Raw genomic sequence first — 17,595 nt, 5'->3', positions numbered from 1 at the left:
CACTAGGGGTCTTCCTCAGAGTGATCACGCTCAAATTGCCATCTCTGACCAGTGTAAAAGAGAAACACATTCTGGACTGGGGTGGAGCAAACATGATTGGGAGAGAGGAAAAAACAAACACAATCACTGGATTAAAGAGGCAATCAAAATACGGAAACGTGCCCACGGGACTATAAACCAGGACGAGGGGACCTTTTTACTCTCACACACTTGATCTGAAAACATAACCTAATAACATAAAATACCTGGTGTTTTGTTTCATTCACACATGTTTGAGTAGCCCTATGTTATTTGTTTGTCTTTGCGTAACCAAAGCTAAAAATGCTCTGCTCCACTTTATGATGTCACGAAACAATATTTTTCAAGTGAACAGCTACCTTTTACCTTTTGTTCAGCAGAGATTGGCAATGAAGGTGTATCGAGTTTAATAACACAATGAAGCACTTCTGTATTACCACATGACATCACAAGGTGGATTATTTTCTGTTTGAGAGAACTACTAGTATACAGTGTTTCTGTGTTAAGTACTGAATGAAACAAAACACAACTCCAGGTGTGTTTGTGATGAGGAAACAACATCATAACATAAATCAGAAAATAGTGTAATATGGACCCTTTAAGAACTAGTCAAATGTGAATTCATTTCTCATTCATTCACAGCTAAGCATACCTTAAATGCAACTTACTTATGGATGAGCACTTTTGAGTTAACTTACAGTGAAGTAGCCTATCTATCACTTATGGAGTGGATACATTTAGGAGATTAATTTGGTACAATGTGAGTAGCACATATAACTCAGAGAACCAAAGTTACAATATGTAACTTGGACCCATTGATACTTATTTTTGTCTTTTATGTTTAAAACGTTTTACTGCTGTTATACAAATAATTATGTATATATGAAAGTTCAGACATTTGTTTGGGAATTGCAATGGAAAAAATACTGTAGCCACATAGTGAACACAAATGACTGCATCATCACAATTGATTCTGTGTGCGAGAAACTGTTAAACTGGAGTTTGTGTAATGGGCTTCCCTCATTAAAAACTAAAAAGTGTGTGTATCTTTTGGCACTTTGAGGCTTGTTTACTCTCAAGACTTCCTCTTAACAAACACTTCTCCTGCCAATTAGGAGCAGTTCTGCCAATTACAGCGCCCGGCCGCTCCTCTCCGCGCACTCCGAACACTTGACCAAGAACACGACAACTCCCATGAATGCGTCGCTCGGTTTGCACTGGCTCTGGTGTTATTTCTGGCACAAAACGGGTGCGTAAACAGCCTGCCAGCGACAATAAGTGCGTCTTCAGTGAAGGGCTTGATGACAGACAGGCTTCACTGCAGGGAGACGTCAAGATCACGGCGAGAAGTTTCATCAACTTATGTAAGCGGCCCCTGTTGGATGCGCCGCTTTTGTGCAGTTTAACTTTCAACACAGCGTGCGTAAATGTCTGTGTTGCTTTATAAATCTCCCCCGGATTGAGAGATGTATTTATGCTTTTCTCGAATAGGCCAAACGATCCAATGAAACTGCCCAGCGTGGCTTTTTATGTAGCTCGTTTTTCATGTGGGAAAAGCACACACACAGCACAATTATTGCTGATCATTTTTGGTCGCCTCGGAGTGACTCATCATGAGCGTGCCAAAAAGTGCATCTAAACGCCTGCCACGCGCCGCATCTGTGCCGCTCCGCCCGCAGCGCACCGGGGGGACTGGCGCATCCCACAATAACATGGGATGGAGGCAAAATGATTTATCGCGCTGTTTAGTTGTTTACAATCAGCCACGGATTCTTTGTTGTTTACTGAGCCTTGAGGGAGGGATCTTCAGAAAACACTTGACAAAAATCTCTCACTCGGTTTTATGCTGCAATTCAGGACTGAAGTGTTTTCATGAATGGAAGAACACTGCCCCCGTGTGGTCATATGAGTTATTAACCTGGTTTCTATCCAAAAGTAAAACCATTCATTAGTTAGCATACTCATTCATTAGTCACGTATTATATTATTATTTTGTAGTTTTCATCTCCCTTTTCAGTCTTTCATTCGTAGCCCGTTTTGCAAACAGAAAAATAGGGGGGGAAAATGTAAACATAATGTGAAATTAATATTAATTTAATCTTAGCACATCACTCGCATCAAACTGTCAAGCCTAGATTTGTTTCAGCCTAAAACCGCATATTTTTGTCAAGACAAAAACAAATCAAGTGATGACTAATAGCCTTGTAATATATTTCCTCTCCATTCACCTTTCTGCAAGTTAAAACTCCACAGTTAAACAAACTTTATAACGGGCTACAGTAAGAACGTTTTCTTTTTTCTTCTTTTTCTTTTACTAGCCTATATATCCATCCATTCAGCTGTCCATCAACGCCACGTCTCCTTGTTGCCGCAGACAGCCGTGTCCTTGTCCAGGGTCCAGACAGTACTGAGCTCCACACGCCGCCGCGCGCGCACTGCAGAAGCCTGGATGATGCGCGCGGATCACATTCTGTTTTGGAGGCGCTTCACTGACTTAACAGCGCCTCGTGTAAAGTTTGATGGAACCCGAATCCTTCCCATCACCACTTTCTATTTATAGCCCCTCTCACTTAGATACCTCCATTCAGAATTTGTCAACCAGAAATTCAACCTTTAGCCCTCACCGAGTTTACAACAACTTTCACTTAAATTCAAGTTTACTTTTTAAGTTCCTGTTTACGTTATCTCTTGTCACGTGACACCCACCCACCTGAGGTCATTTGTATTTTTTTCCCTTATGCTACAAAGTGCTCCATCCACATTCAGGAAATAAAACAAGCGCGCGCATCAGTGTCGAGTTTTACGCATGGCGTCCTCAGAGCGCCACTGGGGCCTTCACCTCCTCGTTGACTATTTCGAGGTGGGAATGCTCCCAGGGCGACACCCAGCCCCCTTCCGCGCGCACACCTGCTCCTCTCCGTCCTACCCCAGCGTGTGACAGCCGCGCTCCCCCCGTACATTCAGTCCAGTGTCACTCTACATCTACGCGTCCTCTTGTCGCTCTTGGATTTGTCCCTCTATCCCCCGGTGGTGGATATATTTTAACATCATTTTTTTTTAGTTCATTTTGTTTATTTTGTTGTGGGGCTCGTGTCATGGCGGAGGGTGTGCGCCCCGAGGACTACTGTGACGAGCCAGTGGAGGACGAGTTTGGAGAGATCATCAAGTGTCGATCCGGTAGGAACAACATCACTGTGTAGTCTATTTTGTTTGCGCGTAAAAGCGGACTGCGCATGTCTGAACACTGCAGAAGTTACTCCAAACTTTTTCCATTGAGTTTAGTGGAGCCTATACCCCAATAAGTCCATAGCTTTCAATGCTGTCTGTTATGCAATATAGCCTACTTCAGTTCTGACTGGCAACGTTATGGCATGTCCAGTGTCTGGTATGGGACCTGCCATAGCCCAGTGTCAGGTTTTATTGGGTCTGCTTTTGCCTGGGTATTTACATGTAGATGATGTTTGAGATTAGCCTATTTCAGAGCTGTCTATATTGGAATAACAGTAATTGAAATGCTATGGAGATGGAAAGACTGATTATTGCGGCTGCTATTAACATTGTGAGCTGGTAATATGTAATAGACTGTGGTATTTAGTGGTTATCATGGTTTGGTTACTTATATAAGATTGAGTCAACTGGCTGAAGCAAGTTTTAAGAAGCCATGGCCAATCCACACATGTATAGAAGACACATACACACATTCAAATTGGGATGCTCATAGTCATGCCTGGACTTGTACTATTGTGTTGATAGCAGGAAATTCTGAGGTGAAAATTAGTTTTGGAATCTTTCAAATTTATAGTCAAAACCATTTATTCAAGATGTGACCAGGGTGATAATGAACAAGTCTATGGGGAACACAGGGGCAGTGGAGTCAAGAAGCAACATGAAGAGACTGTCCTAATGATTAAGCTAGTTTAAAAACACACACACACACAGACACAACACAGATATTGATTATATACAATGTTCTTTTAACTAGAATACCAAGAATAATCTGAAAGCTCAAGAAAAATAAATAGAAAATTGATTTGAACAACACATTTTCTGGACACTGTGATCAATTTGAGCATATTTGATGCTGCTTAAGTTATTGACAAAAAGATGACTGAGCTGAGCCTGATTCATCAGCCGGTTTCACTTCGTGGAAATTGTCTGACTTTGCAGCATTAAGATTCTGCTTTTTTAATTTAACCATTCACTGCTATTTGGTCGTGATGTATGTAATGTGCCACTAACTCGTATATTATGCTCTTCCTAAATCCAGTAGGCAGAAGGGCAATAATGTCATTCCCCTTGATAAAATTCACGGAACATTCTCTTTCCAGCTTTAAATCCTCAGTCTTGGGATTCGTTGCCAACACAGAATGTATGGCTCTTCTCTGATTGGCTGGTGCCCGGATTCGCACTTCTGGGGTTCTTGTGGACCTTCTAGTGTATTCTGATTCCTGACCTAGTTGCTGGAGAGAAATGAAATTGAACAGAGGCACTAGGTGGTGCCAGCCTGGTTAGACTAAGATAGCTTGTGAATATTGTTTTGTTTTGGGGTTTTTTTGAAAGGGACTTGATAACAGTTAAATCATCTCCCCTGTTGTAACTAAGTCAGTTTTACGGTCAGATTGTGTTAAAACAAAGCTCATATTAAAGTCTTAACTTGAGCAACAAACCTTCAGACATTGCAATACTTCTAGTTTGCTTCAACAGAAAACCTTGTCCAACACTGAGAACTAGGAAATACATAAACAGAACATTATTTCAGTAAAGATACAATGTTTTACACTTTAACATATGTTTACTTAATATATAGGCCCTATAACAGATTTCTGCAGTGTAAAAATGTAGTCTAATCTGCATATTTACCAGTGCAATGAGTTCATGCTTGGTTTGAAATACCACTTTAAATAGTCTGGCATAACTTTCCCATTTACAACACCTCTCCTAAACTAACATATTAGCTTTAGTCACTCATCTGTAGTCCACTTTTTACCCCTGGGGCCAAACAAACATCTCGACTTTGACATTTGATTTCTCTTTACTTGTAAAACTCAACAGATCAGAGTTGGCAGTGGAGTAAAGTGCTGTTGTTCTCTTGGAGGTGGGGTATTTTCTTGTGTTTTGTTTTGAAGTGTCAGTTTAAGTGAAGTCTGGATAAGTGCACATTCTTCACTCTCTCCTCTCGTAACTGGTGTTGGGCTCGTCACACACTAGAAATAGCCCTCAGCTGGTCCAAAGACTTGTGTGGTTTCAAATGGCAACGATGTCCTACCACCCACCACTTTCTATACATTGTTATTGTGTTATATTACAAGTTTACTTTTGACCTATCTGACTCTTTTTATTACATTTGAATATATGAGTTGTATTTTCTTTTTACATAGTTGTAGAATGACAATATTTCTGTAGTAGTATGGAGTATGGTTGGACTTGACCACCCAAGAAGTTCCTGTGTGGCTCAGTCGCTAAATGTGGATGGTGTGGTCATAGGCTGGCCAGTATCCCATGGAGACTAGTGTGGTCCATGGGAAAGCAATAAATATTTAACTTGTTTTCCCCTATAATATTGGAAATGTAGGACCATAGTTGGTTAACAGTGGCTACTATGAGTGTGTAACATAAGGGTAATCATAAAGCCTGTTTACACAATTCTTTGTAGCCTACAATTACAATTCAAAAATCTTGTTTAGAATAGAACGTTAAAGGTCCCGTATTACACAAAATTGACTCTTGAGAACTTTAAACCATGCTATAATATTGTTTCCTCATCAAAAACATACCTGAAGATGTGTTTTGTTAGGCTCATAATGCTGTGTTCCACCTTGTGATGTCATAGTAGTATAGTTTTCAAGTGAACAGCTACCTACCATTTACATTTTGTTCGGCAGTTCCAGGGTTGAAATCATCCAAATGATTCTAGTGAAAGTATGAAGTTTAAAAACATAGTGGTGCACTTCCTGTATTACCACATGACATCACAAGGTGGCACAGAGTGTTTTTAGTTTGAGAGAACATAGAGCATAGGGTTTATGTGTTAAACGTGCGAATGAAACAAAACAAAACTCCAGGTTATTATAACATAAATCAGAAAATAGTGTAATATATCCATGACAACTATAAACATTTAACAATATATAGATGGCACAATAAAATAAAATGCCTTTTAAATTTCTAACAGTTATCTTGTATCATGCCTTGTTTACGACCATCGCTGTTATTTATTAGCAATAGATGAAACTGTAATTTAAAACTGAAATCTCTGTGAAGCCCTAAGCAAAACATGAACACAGCTAATCTCCTCACACAAACATGGAATCTTTTCTTGCCTGTGCACTTTAAATAATGTTTGTGAATTAGCTTTCACCCAGTGCTTTGAGCCACATAACTGAACTGTGTCACCTCCTGATAGATCTGCTCCTTGGGTGATCCTGGTCTCATGGCTTTTGTGTACTTTTGTTTAAACAGCAGGATTTATTAGCATGGGGGGAGCTCTCGTCGCATAGGAGGAGCTGGGGTGAAATACAGCTGCACATGTGAAGGCCTGTCTGTCTGGTGTCACCGCTCTGAGCCCAAATATTACCCATCAAGCCTCTGGGGCAGGCATCAAAGTCCTGAGCTAATCCACAGTGTACAGGCAGAGAGGTGGATGCAGGCATGGAACAGGCAGCTTGGCGGCACACTGCGGTATTGTTGCTCAGAATCATTTTTATGATAGTTGATAAAATGTATATTGTATCATATGTTCATATTCTCTCAAATATATAGCTTAGCACTAACAGTTAGATGGAAGTCTGACCTGAATGCTTAAACTTCCACACCACCTCTTATCAAATAAAACAGCCAAAACCATAATAGAATATCAAAGGTATAATTAACAATATTCAAAAATTAACTGGTTTATATTAATAAGTGCACAGATATGCTTTTTTAAGGGGAGAGTCTGCCACCTGTTTGTCTCCATCGAGATGCTATTGCTTTGCCTGGAATGTTCCACAGTATGGCATTAACCTGCATGTATATACTGTCTTTAAGGGTTTATGTAAAAAACAAACAAAACAAAATAACAGAAAAACAATCATTCATACTGCAGGGGTGGGGACTCGCAAGTTGTGACTTGGACTCGTGTCACACTTGAGTCACTATTTTTAGGACTTGAGACTTGACTTGATAAAATGGCCCAAGACTTGGGACTCAATTTGGACTTGAAGGTCAATGGCTTGGTGACTTACCTCGAACTTGAGGTCTGTGACTTGAGAAGACTTGAGAAGCACTTTAAATCTGAATTCGTTCTGTATTCTGAATGTAATCATTCACACGAAAATCTTGTCAAGACATTTAAAAAGGAAAAAATTCCATTCTAAACTCTTATATATATTGACTTGGACTTGCCTGTATTTGACTTGGGACTTGACTCGGACTTGAGGTCAAAGACTTGAGACTTACTTGAGACGCGCAAAACAACGACTTGGTCCCACCTCTGTCATACTCTGAGCTGACTTGCTCATCTAACCTGTCTCCATGGAGATAGATATGTTTAATGTCATACTGTGGAACTTTATTGCATCTTCACAGAGATGAGCAAGAGGCAGTACCTGCACTAGGAAAGTTACACAGTGCACCTTTAACCAAATCCTACCCTGTAATTTGTCAATTAAATGGCCTCATTGCTCCCTCAAGCGGGCATGTATTCTGGAATTAACTACTGGAACAGTTTGTTAGTTAAAATATAATATAATTTATTAACAGGCCCATTTTAACAATAACAACTTCATCAACTTCTGAAATAGTAATGACTCCCACGGCCACCAGATAGCGCCAGAGTCGGCAGTTTTACGCGTGCGTCCACCTGCGCGCCCTGAGGAGCCGGTGCCACAGATGATAAATGTGTGCGCGCGGATGAGGCACGGATCCGGCTCTTCTGTGGAGACCCGAGCGCAAAGACGGTTCACCCACGCTAAACAAACACGAAGCAGCTGTTAGCAAACCTCCAACGGCACTACCAGATCTGTAAGTGACCTCAAACACGCTAACTCATGGATTCTTACCGCTTTGACCCGGATAATTTTTAGGCCAATTTATTCCAGGACTACCCCCGCCCTCCCGATCGTAGTTTCACCCATATTCTGTCGCCTGTTTCTGGGTTAGCGTGATAGGAAATAATTCTGGTACCGTTCAAGTGGGCCGAGTCACTTCAGGTCACTTCAGGGGCCGTGTGGGGGTGTGGGAAATCTCGATACCGGCTGATTGCAAACATTGGTGGTGGATTAGGGAGGCTTTTCAACTCAACAGTGCCGAGATCAATAGGTTTAGTTGACTTTCAAATGTGCAGAAGCAACGTGGCGCGGTCAGATAAAAAGTTTGGAAAAGTTGCGTTTTAGGTACTTTGGTTTCGTTTTTCAGAGAGCATTTGTCAAATAATAATGATTGCATTCTCCAATACTGCTAGGACTATTTAAGAGCCCATATTACGCCATTTTCTGATCTCTGCTTCACACCTTCAGTAGAATAATTTGGATCATTTCAGCCCTGGAATTACCTATTTCTACCAAACAAAAGGTAAAAGGCATCTGATAACTTGAAGACTACCCCTTCATAACAACATCACAAGTTGGAACAGAGCATTTTGAGCTTTGAGGATGTAGAAACTGGTTAAACTTGGGTTCTTTTTAAAGACAATGCAGTTAAGTGTATTTACCTTGTTGACATGTGTCAGCTGCTAGCTGTAACCCATCTGTGTTTTTGTGTTGGTGGTGACGTGCCGTGTCTTCCTGTAGGTGTGGTCAGCCTGATGGACCTGGCAGGTCGCTCAGATTGACCATGCTTCCCTTTGCCCAGTGTTTTCTGGAGGAGGGTGTCTCAGGTGTGTGAAAGGAGGAACGCCCCATCATCACGATTAATGCTGTCTGTGCCTTGTTTCCTGATTTCAATAGCCTCCCTGATCTGGCATTTGAACTTGTTGTTTTCTGATCCATTGACCCGAGCCCTGTCCTGATCCATAATGGGCTTATTTCTTTAACAGTGGTCTGATACAGTGGATTTTAGGTTTTCCTTTTCTACTTTGTCTTTTTGTGTTCTGGTGAGTCTCCCTGATGTTTCCTTTTCACATTCCTTATTTCGGATATGAAATGCCCGGCCTGTTTCCCCTTATGTATGATTTATTCCTGGATTTGCATTGGATTTCGTAGATGGCGTTGCATTTTTGTTCTTGTGGGATTTTATCTTTGGGGTGTACTAGCTCTTGGAAGAGTTTTGTCAAAACGAGGCACGGACAGCATTAACTGTGATGACGAAGCATTACTCCTTTCACATACCTGGGAAAACACCCTCCTCCAGAGAACACCGGGCGATGTGAGGTGTGGTCATTCTGGTGACCTGCCGGGTCCATCAGTCTGACCACGGCTGCAGGAAGTAACAACAGCTGATATACGGCACGTCACCACAGACAGTTCTGAAGATGGCTTGCAGCTAGCAGCCGAAACATGTCAACAAGGTAAATTCACTTTACTGCATTGTCTTTAAAAAGAACCCAAGAAGTTAAAGTGCATAAGAAGACAAAATGAACATTATAACATGACTAAAAGCTCATATGAGTCAATTTTGTGTAATATTGGACCCTAAGGTTTCACTATAATTTAACACACAATAACAAGAAAATGTGTGTATTACCCAGTAGAACAATTAGTAGCAATTAAGTGCTCAGTTTGTCCAATTTGGGCTCCCATAGACCTTTTTTTTCTCATTTTCTACCATAATTTTGATTTAATTTGCTTATAACTCATATTAATTAAACAGTCTCCTTGGGCCAATACTACTACTACTACTTCTACTTCTTCTTTATTCAGTACATAATAACCTTGACTACCTCGCATAAGGCTTTCATAGGGTTAAACTATTTTGTTAGCAGAAGTCCAGCCTGGCCCTGTTCTGTCTGTCTACCTGTGTGTATAATAGTCCTGTGGTACGATGCACATTGTGATGGAGAGACTTTAATTTCAGACACTGATATCAGCTCCACCTGCTCCCAGAATGCATTTCCCCTTACCCACAATCCCTCAGCATCTGACTGCAAACTCTGCGTGTATCGCCCGTGGAATTCTAAACAACATCTGCGCACTATTTGGAGCGAAATAAGCAGAAAAGTGCTGAGGTAAGGATACACATGATTTGAAGTGTCATGGCCAATCAGATTCAATATTGTGGTTCTATTTTGTTCTCATAGTAATATTTTTTTGCCCTTTTCAGCATAAGAATTCTTAAGGTGAATTGTAGCTGTTGTGATTGAAAGTTCAGAGTGGTAAAAAATACATAAAACCAAACTTTTGTTCTACTAAAAAAAGTGCAAAAATATCTATGTACTTTTTGCAATAAGCGGTCATTTTTGTACAATAATGATAAATAAGGGAAGACCCAGGACACGCCAGAGGGACTATGCTTCTTGGTGGGCCTGAAAACACCTTGGGGTCCCACCGGAGGGCCTGGAGGAAGAGTCTGAGGTGAGGGAAGTCTGGGAATCCCTGCTTAGACTGCTGCACCTGTCACTCAGCCCTGGATAAAAAAAATGGCAAAACTGGCGCAGATATTGTTGTTGTGTTGTGAAATTTTCATCCTCTCTGCCTCTAAGTTAGGGAGATGGCTGTTGAAGTTGGTAGTGTAGTTTGAGAAGCTTTTGGCACAGAATAGCAGCCACTTTTGTGTCAGATTGCCACAGGGCAGGCAAATTCATGAACGATATACTTGCTTGGAATGATGTACTGTTAAAATGTGATTCTGCAAGTACCCAGAATGGACAAACTTGGCAGTCTTTATACATTGACCTTAAGAAGATGTTCAAAAGTGTTGCCTAGAAACCATTTTTCATACAGATAATAGTTTTCGATGCTACGCTTTTGACCAAGAAAGTGACCACGACTAACACAAAAATTTATTTCTTCAATTTTCAACAATATTTTGACTCACTCCATTCATTCCTACTATGTTATGGTCTAATCCATTCTCACATGGCAACTACTTTCTCATATATATTTCTCGTAGCTTGCTTTCTGGACAAACATTCCTTGAAAATCTAAGTTGCAATAAAGAAATGTGGAGAGAGAGGGAGAGGGAGTATTTTCTGAAATCATAACTGCGCGCCAATGTCCGGGGGGCAGATGGAGCCCGGTTGGAAGGTTGAATAGATCAAAGATGGTAGAATATGAAGGAGAGTTAAAAAAAAAAAAAAAAAAATCCAAAAGGTCACAAAGTCAAGGGTCGTAGGTTGGCATCCGTGGGTGATTGGATGAAGGGGAGGCGGGTTACAGAGTGGAGGGTACGGGGTAGATCCTCAGAGAGCACAGGAGCAGATGGAGCGGTTCTGAAATGGAAATCTAGCTCTTGTGAAGGTCAGTGGATAAGATGGAAGCTGTATGGATTTCAGGGGCAATTTCTGGGGTCAATGACGAGTATAATTAACACTGGATACAGAATTATGAGGCAAAATGCAGTAGTAATTGTTAATACATGCTGCAGTGGCACAGAGGGTTAGGTGGTTACTCACTAACAGCAGGGTTAACAATTCAAACCTCACTAGAGTGCATTTTGTTGTGTTTTGGGGCAATGCACACCAAAAAAAGCCACAACGGAAGTGTCCGCGGGACTCTATATTAATGCAAACGCCACAACATAAATCCGAAGGCCACAACACAACAAAAAGCCACAACGGAAGTGACCGTGAGACCAAGCGAGGGTCAGACAGTGACATCGATCCTGGCCACAAAACAATAAATTACTTTTACTTACATTTCCAAGTTTGTTCACTTCTCCGTTCCTTTACTTTTCACATTGTTGTTCTTCTTCAACTTTTCCCATTCACTTCCTGCTTGATCCTTTAATGTTTTGCTTGGTCCATCGGAAAATAGTTCCGTTCCATTGAGGCTTTTTGGTTTGTTGTGGCTTTTGCATTTGTGTTGTGGCGTTTGTATTTGTTGCAGCATTTGCATTAAAATAGAATCCCGCGGTCACGTCCGTTATGGCTTTTTTTTTGTGTGTGTTTTGACTTTTTTGGTTTGTGGTGGCTTTTTGTTGTGTTGTCGCATTTGTATTGTATTTGTTGCGACGTTTGTGTTTGTTATGAGCCCTCACAGCTTCCGTACACTTCTCCAAACACTTTAAATTGTGTATCAAACAAACACAAAATTGACTCCTGTGAGCTTTAAGCCATGTTATAATGCTTTTACCTCATGAAAAACATAACTGGATTTGTGTGTGTTTTTTTTTTTCATTCACGCATGTTCGACACACCCCTTATTATTACCGTAGTTTGTCTACATCTCCAAAGCTCAAAATGCTCTGTTCCACCTTGTGATGTCATGAATTGTTGTAGTTAACGGCTACCTTTTAACTTTAGTCCAGCAGATGGGCAATTCTATGACTGAAATTATCCAAATGATACTAGTGAAGGTATATGGTGTTTAAAAACACAGTAGAGCACATTACAGCACACAGTGGAACAGAGTGTTTTCTGTTTGAGAGAACAACTCTGCCCAATAAATATGCAGGATTTGTGTGAATGAAACAAAACAAAACTCCAGATATGTTTTTGATGAGGAAACATTATAAAAGACCAGAAAATAGCATAATAATGAGCCTTTAATGAATACCAGTTGTGTTTATTTTAGCTTTTCAGAAACTGTTTTGTGTTTTTTACATGTATTTTGCTGTTTTTTTTACTTTCACTTTCCTCCAGCCATTACTGTCCCAGCTTGAGTTCAGTCTCTACATTCCCCTGGTCGTCCCCCTGTCTGTTTATACACTGTTAGGGCTTTTAGCTGACAGTGGTATTGACTGAATGTGAGCCCCCTCTCCTCTTATCTCCATTACAATATGCTGTGTACAAGCTCGTCCCTGCTGATCCATGATAATACACACACAAAATAGGCTGTTATACTTGTAAACATGTTGGATTGTAAAAAGATTTGGCAATTTACAATTCATTTTGAACAATTTGTGGTTTTGGAGAGCAATTTCTAAAACATAATTTAACCTGAGTGAGTTCGAGAGATGAATTTGTCGTACTGGTAACAGTTTTAGTAGTTGGAAGTTCGGATAAAAGTAGCAGTTGTGGTAGTAGTATTAGTACAAGTAAATAGTGGTGGTAGATAATAATTTATACTTGACCCATTTTTAGTAATAGCTCAGTTTGTGTACTTGCTTTTAGGGTTGTCAAAAGTATCGAACATCAGATACTAATTGATACTTAAACAAGTATCGAAACTAGATACACATTTGAGCAAGTATTGATACTAAAGGAGTCACATTCATAGGACAGTAATGAACCTTTTCTGAATGGAGTTAGAATGATCTTGAGCTAGACTAGTATACACCCATGGAGTACTTTGAGTATCTGTTAGGGGTGTAATTACATCCAAGTCTCATGATACGATATCGTCACTGTATGAACCTCACAATATTTATTGCGATATTGTGGGAAAGCTCACAATATGGTGGGGAGGCTTACTATTAGGGATGTAACAATATCCAACAATATCCAAATCTCTCCATACTAAATTTTCGCAATATACATCTCACGGTATGATATTTATTGCAATATTTTGTGGAGGCTAACAGTTAAAACTGTTAATATGCTACTTTTTCTTCTTAAAATGCCTTGATAAGACTTAATCCAAAGAAGTCAGACTTAAAAGTGCAGAGAACCGTTATTTCTTCATGTAGTCTACACTGAAATGGAGCAAAGGATCATGGTCTATGTAGTTCCCTTTGTCATTTTTGCTACTGCTGCACCATAACTCTTAATTTAAGCAAAGAGACTTGTTCGATATATTGCGATGGTCCACGATATTATTGTGAGAACTTTGACAATACGATATCACAATATTTGAGTAACTGTTATATCCCTAGTATCTGTTCTATCTTGTCATAACAAATCACTATAAACCATTAGAATATGAATCCTGCATATGAGGAGCGTGTGGGTGGGCAGGGAGCGGGGGGATGTCAGGCCTCTTGATTGCAGTTAATTGCGGTTTACATGCAGCGAGATATAGACTGTAATTCTACCTCCGGCCTCAAGGGGGCACCCCAGAGCCCGGAGCTGCAGTCTGCCGTTTATTATTAGTAAATAGATAATGTTCCGCTGGAGCATGATGCACGCCTCCAAATCAGACAGGGAGCAATTGGGAAGTTGCATAACCCAGAGATAAGGGAATATAAATAGCTTATTGGACTATCTTAATGCTATGTGATATGGAGGCATACGTGACCCCAGTGCACTTATTCACATACTGGCTATCAGCTGATGAGAAAAGCAAGTATTAAAGGGCGTAATAATACCTGTTGTAAATATAAATGATAGTTTTACACAAATCAAGAAGCTATTTGCGAAGAAAAGTTGAAAAATATTTAGAAAATTCCAGGAAGTAGAGCGATCTTTTGATCTCTTTGTGGATAAAATCTGCCGCCTTTTTTGCATCTACATAAAAAAAAAACAACAACTCTAATTTATTTTAATATGGAGAGCTTTGTATTGTGTTTGTGATTATTGACTATTTGCAATATCAATATGTTTAAGATGTATTATTCAGCCCTATCACTCTAGATAGACATATAGAGACACTTTAAAAAACATCACGCACCTTTGAGCAGACTTTAAATACTGTACATGCAATGTACAATACAATGTGATGGTAAACTACTTCTCTTCCCATCTACTGTAGCCTTAGCTCATAACGCTGCTCCTATGGCTTTGATAGTCACTCCCTCCGGTTCGTGAAGCTTCTGTTGGAGTAAGTTTTAAAGTCTCTGTAGAAGCATTTGACCCATCCTTCAATGCTGATGGAGCAACCTGTCATGAGCAGTGAGCACCAGGGACCCATCTCAGTGATCTTGAACTAGGTTTGATCAGTATTATCTGGCTGGGGAAAACAAAATACTCTAAAGGGCAAATATCGGCCAACATATATATCGGCCCATCTATGTTTATCTCTAGTTAATACACTATTTCTTGTAGCCCATCCTTTAAGTAGCTGAAATATGCTTGAGATTCTTCAAAGAGAGCAAAACTTGTGACTTTTAACTGATTTAAAACTAAGTGATGTTGTATTCTAATTACATATGGTACAGCATACATAACATAATCTCTTGTACTTTACATGATCATTTACCATAGGAACTGACTGTTACATGACAAAATATGGATCCTGTACTCGTGTTATCCACTCACCGCCATGTAGAATCTCCTGACGTGATCATCCACTCTCCGACAGTTCCTAAAAATAAGAGTTGTTCTAATGAGCCCTCAGGTTGTAGCTCCTTTATGTTTGTATGGATAATTTAGCAGCGCTTTAGCGTCTCTGTCTTTGATCAAAATGAATGCAGGAATGGGATTTGTCTCAGGTTTAAATGCTTTAAAACAATCATCCTTTCAGACAACAACACAAGTTTATACTGATAGGGATCTGAACAATGAAGAAGCAGTCCCGCTAGACAGGCTCTGACACCGCCTTTAGTCAAAGGAATGGAAAAGAGTTTGGATTTTCTTTAAATGCATGTTTCTATTTTTGTTTTTGTAAGTATAATACAATTGGCACTGGCAACATCAAGTGTCTTATGGTAGTTTTAAAGGAACATTATGTAACTTTTCTGGTGAAGGGTTTGGAGATGTTATGGCTTTGTCTGTAATGTTCCACAGTATAGCATTACATTTAAAGGTGCACTGTGCAACTTTTCTGGTTGAGGCTACACAACTGTGTGTATCACTTTGCCTGGGGTAGGGTTGCAAGAAATGTTTCACAGTATGGCATTAAATTTATATCAAATATTCATGTGTTTTTATCACTGAAAAATACATGAAAAAACATGCATCTTTAATTGAGGGTGAGCTTGCCTCTCTGCAGATCTGGCCTATAACTTTACATTACCTGCTTGAATTTAGGCAAAGCAATAATTTTCATCAAGTAGACAAGCAGTTGGCAGGCCCTACACCAGAAATGTTACGCAATGCTCCTTTAACATACATATATTCAATTACTGCTGTTTTAATTGCAGAGATATCTTGAAAAACTTGCATTCTTTTGTGGCGCCTCTCCACAGATCTGACCTCTGATTTGGCCTGACCACATTACCTGCTTATCTTCATTGGGAATCGATCAGTTTAATGCCATACTGTGGAGTTTTCTAGACAAATCAATACAATCATTAAGAAAAAAAAAGGCTTTGGACCCTCCCCCAAAAAGTTACCCCTTTAAGTGCACCAAAAATAACCCTATCACAAAATGTATTACTAAGGAGCAGGTTTTGCAGTCTCTGGAGCGTGCTCAGTTGTTTTTTTGTCATTTATAGATCGTTTTTTACCCTTGAGTCTCATTTTAGAAACTCTGCTGGAACTAATTATGTTTAATAAATATTTGTTTTAATGAAATCAGTTTTTGCCCATTAGATTAAACGCTAAAGGAACAACTTGAGTCCAATTTGGTTTGCTGCCAGTCCTATAAACAGTCTGATGCAATGAGATGTACAGTTTAATTTCTATTAGTGCTATAATTTCCTATAGGATACTTATGCAAACAGATTAACACGAAAACCAAATGATATTAACAGAGAAATAGATTAGTCCAGTATCCACACAGGTATACAGTAATTAAATTGACTTTGAAATTTGAATTAAAGATGCTGCTTGCAGTGTAATAATATGTCTAGTTAATGCTCTGATAAATTCGGAGTTTTCCAAATGATTGCAGAGGCATTGAACGCACCATGGCACGTTTGCTGACTCCAGGCTGTCACAGGTTAATTGTGTTTGTGTTTGAGAAAGTCTGTGCGGCATTTTTGGAGGGACTACGCTGCTAATAAATAAACAAAACAATTATATTAGCCAAAGGGTGCACAGACTCAGAGTGGGAATTTCAAAGTATTTATTAAGTAAACAGTACAAATGATGGGATTCTGGTACTACGCAGGTTGTGGGACTAGAGGGGATGCTGTTGTTCAAATAGGATTAAATGGGAGTTTGTATGGAGATACATTTGGCCTTATATAACACCAGAATTACATGAAGATATCTGATGCATTTGCAATTCAGTATTTACACAGCCAGAACCACAAGCTTTGACAAATCTTTACAAAGACGAGTGCATTTGGAACCATCCTGCCTCCCGGATTTCAGAGGGCATGATTGACAGATAGATTAACCAATCAGAGAGATGCATGCTCTGTTTGGGTAAAAACTAACATGGTGATTTATGCTAAAAAAAGGGGGGAAAACATAACACAGAGGACTAAAAAACAACAACTGAAGCGCCAGACTTATTTATCTTGCCTAAAAGAAATTATATATTTTGTTCTGAAAAGAGTTTTCAAGAGGAAATGTCTTCTGCCTTTGAGAAAATGTGTCATGATACAAATAAGTAGCTGTGGTTGGACTGACCGTTTAGGGCAGATGTTTTTCACGCTCTATGGTTTGATTCCAGACCGTTCAGGATTGGAACAGAATATAGAGGGGACTGGCTGCTTGGCATGACTTAGTCCTCCATGAAAGTTAGAGTTGGTGCATAGATTTTGTACACTAAGGTATATTTTTTATTTTTATCCAGT

The sequence above is a fragment of the Boleophthalmus pectinirostris genome, unplaced genomic scaffold (genome assembly GCF_026225935.1).
Source record: "Boleophthalmus pectinirostris isolate CB_2022bp ecotype Guang Dong unplaced genomic scaffold, ASM2622593v1 HiC_scaffold_11, whole genome shotgun sequence".
Lineage (NCBI taxonomy): Eukaryota > Metazoa > Chordata > Actinopteri > Gobiiformes > Gobiidae > Boleophthalmus > Boleophthalmus pectinirostris.
The sequence above is the reverse complement of the archived record's forward strand: the minus strand, read 5'-3'. Positions refer to the sequence as shown.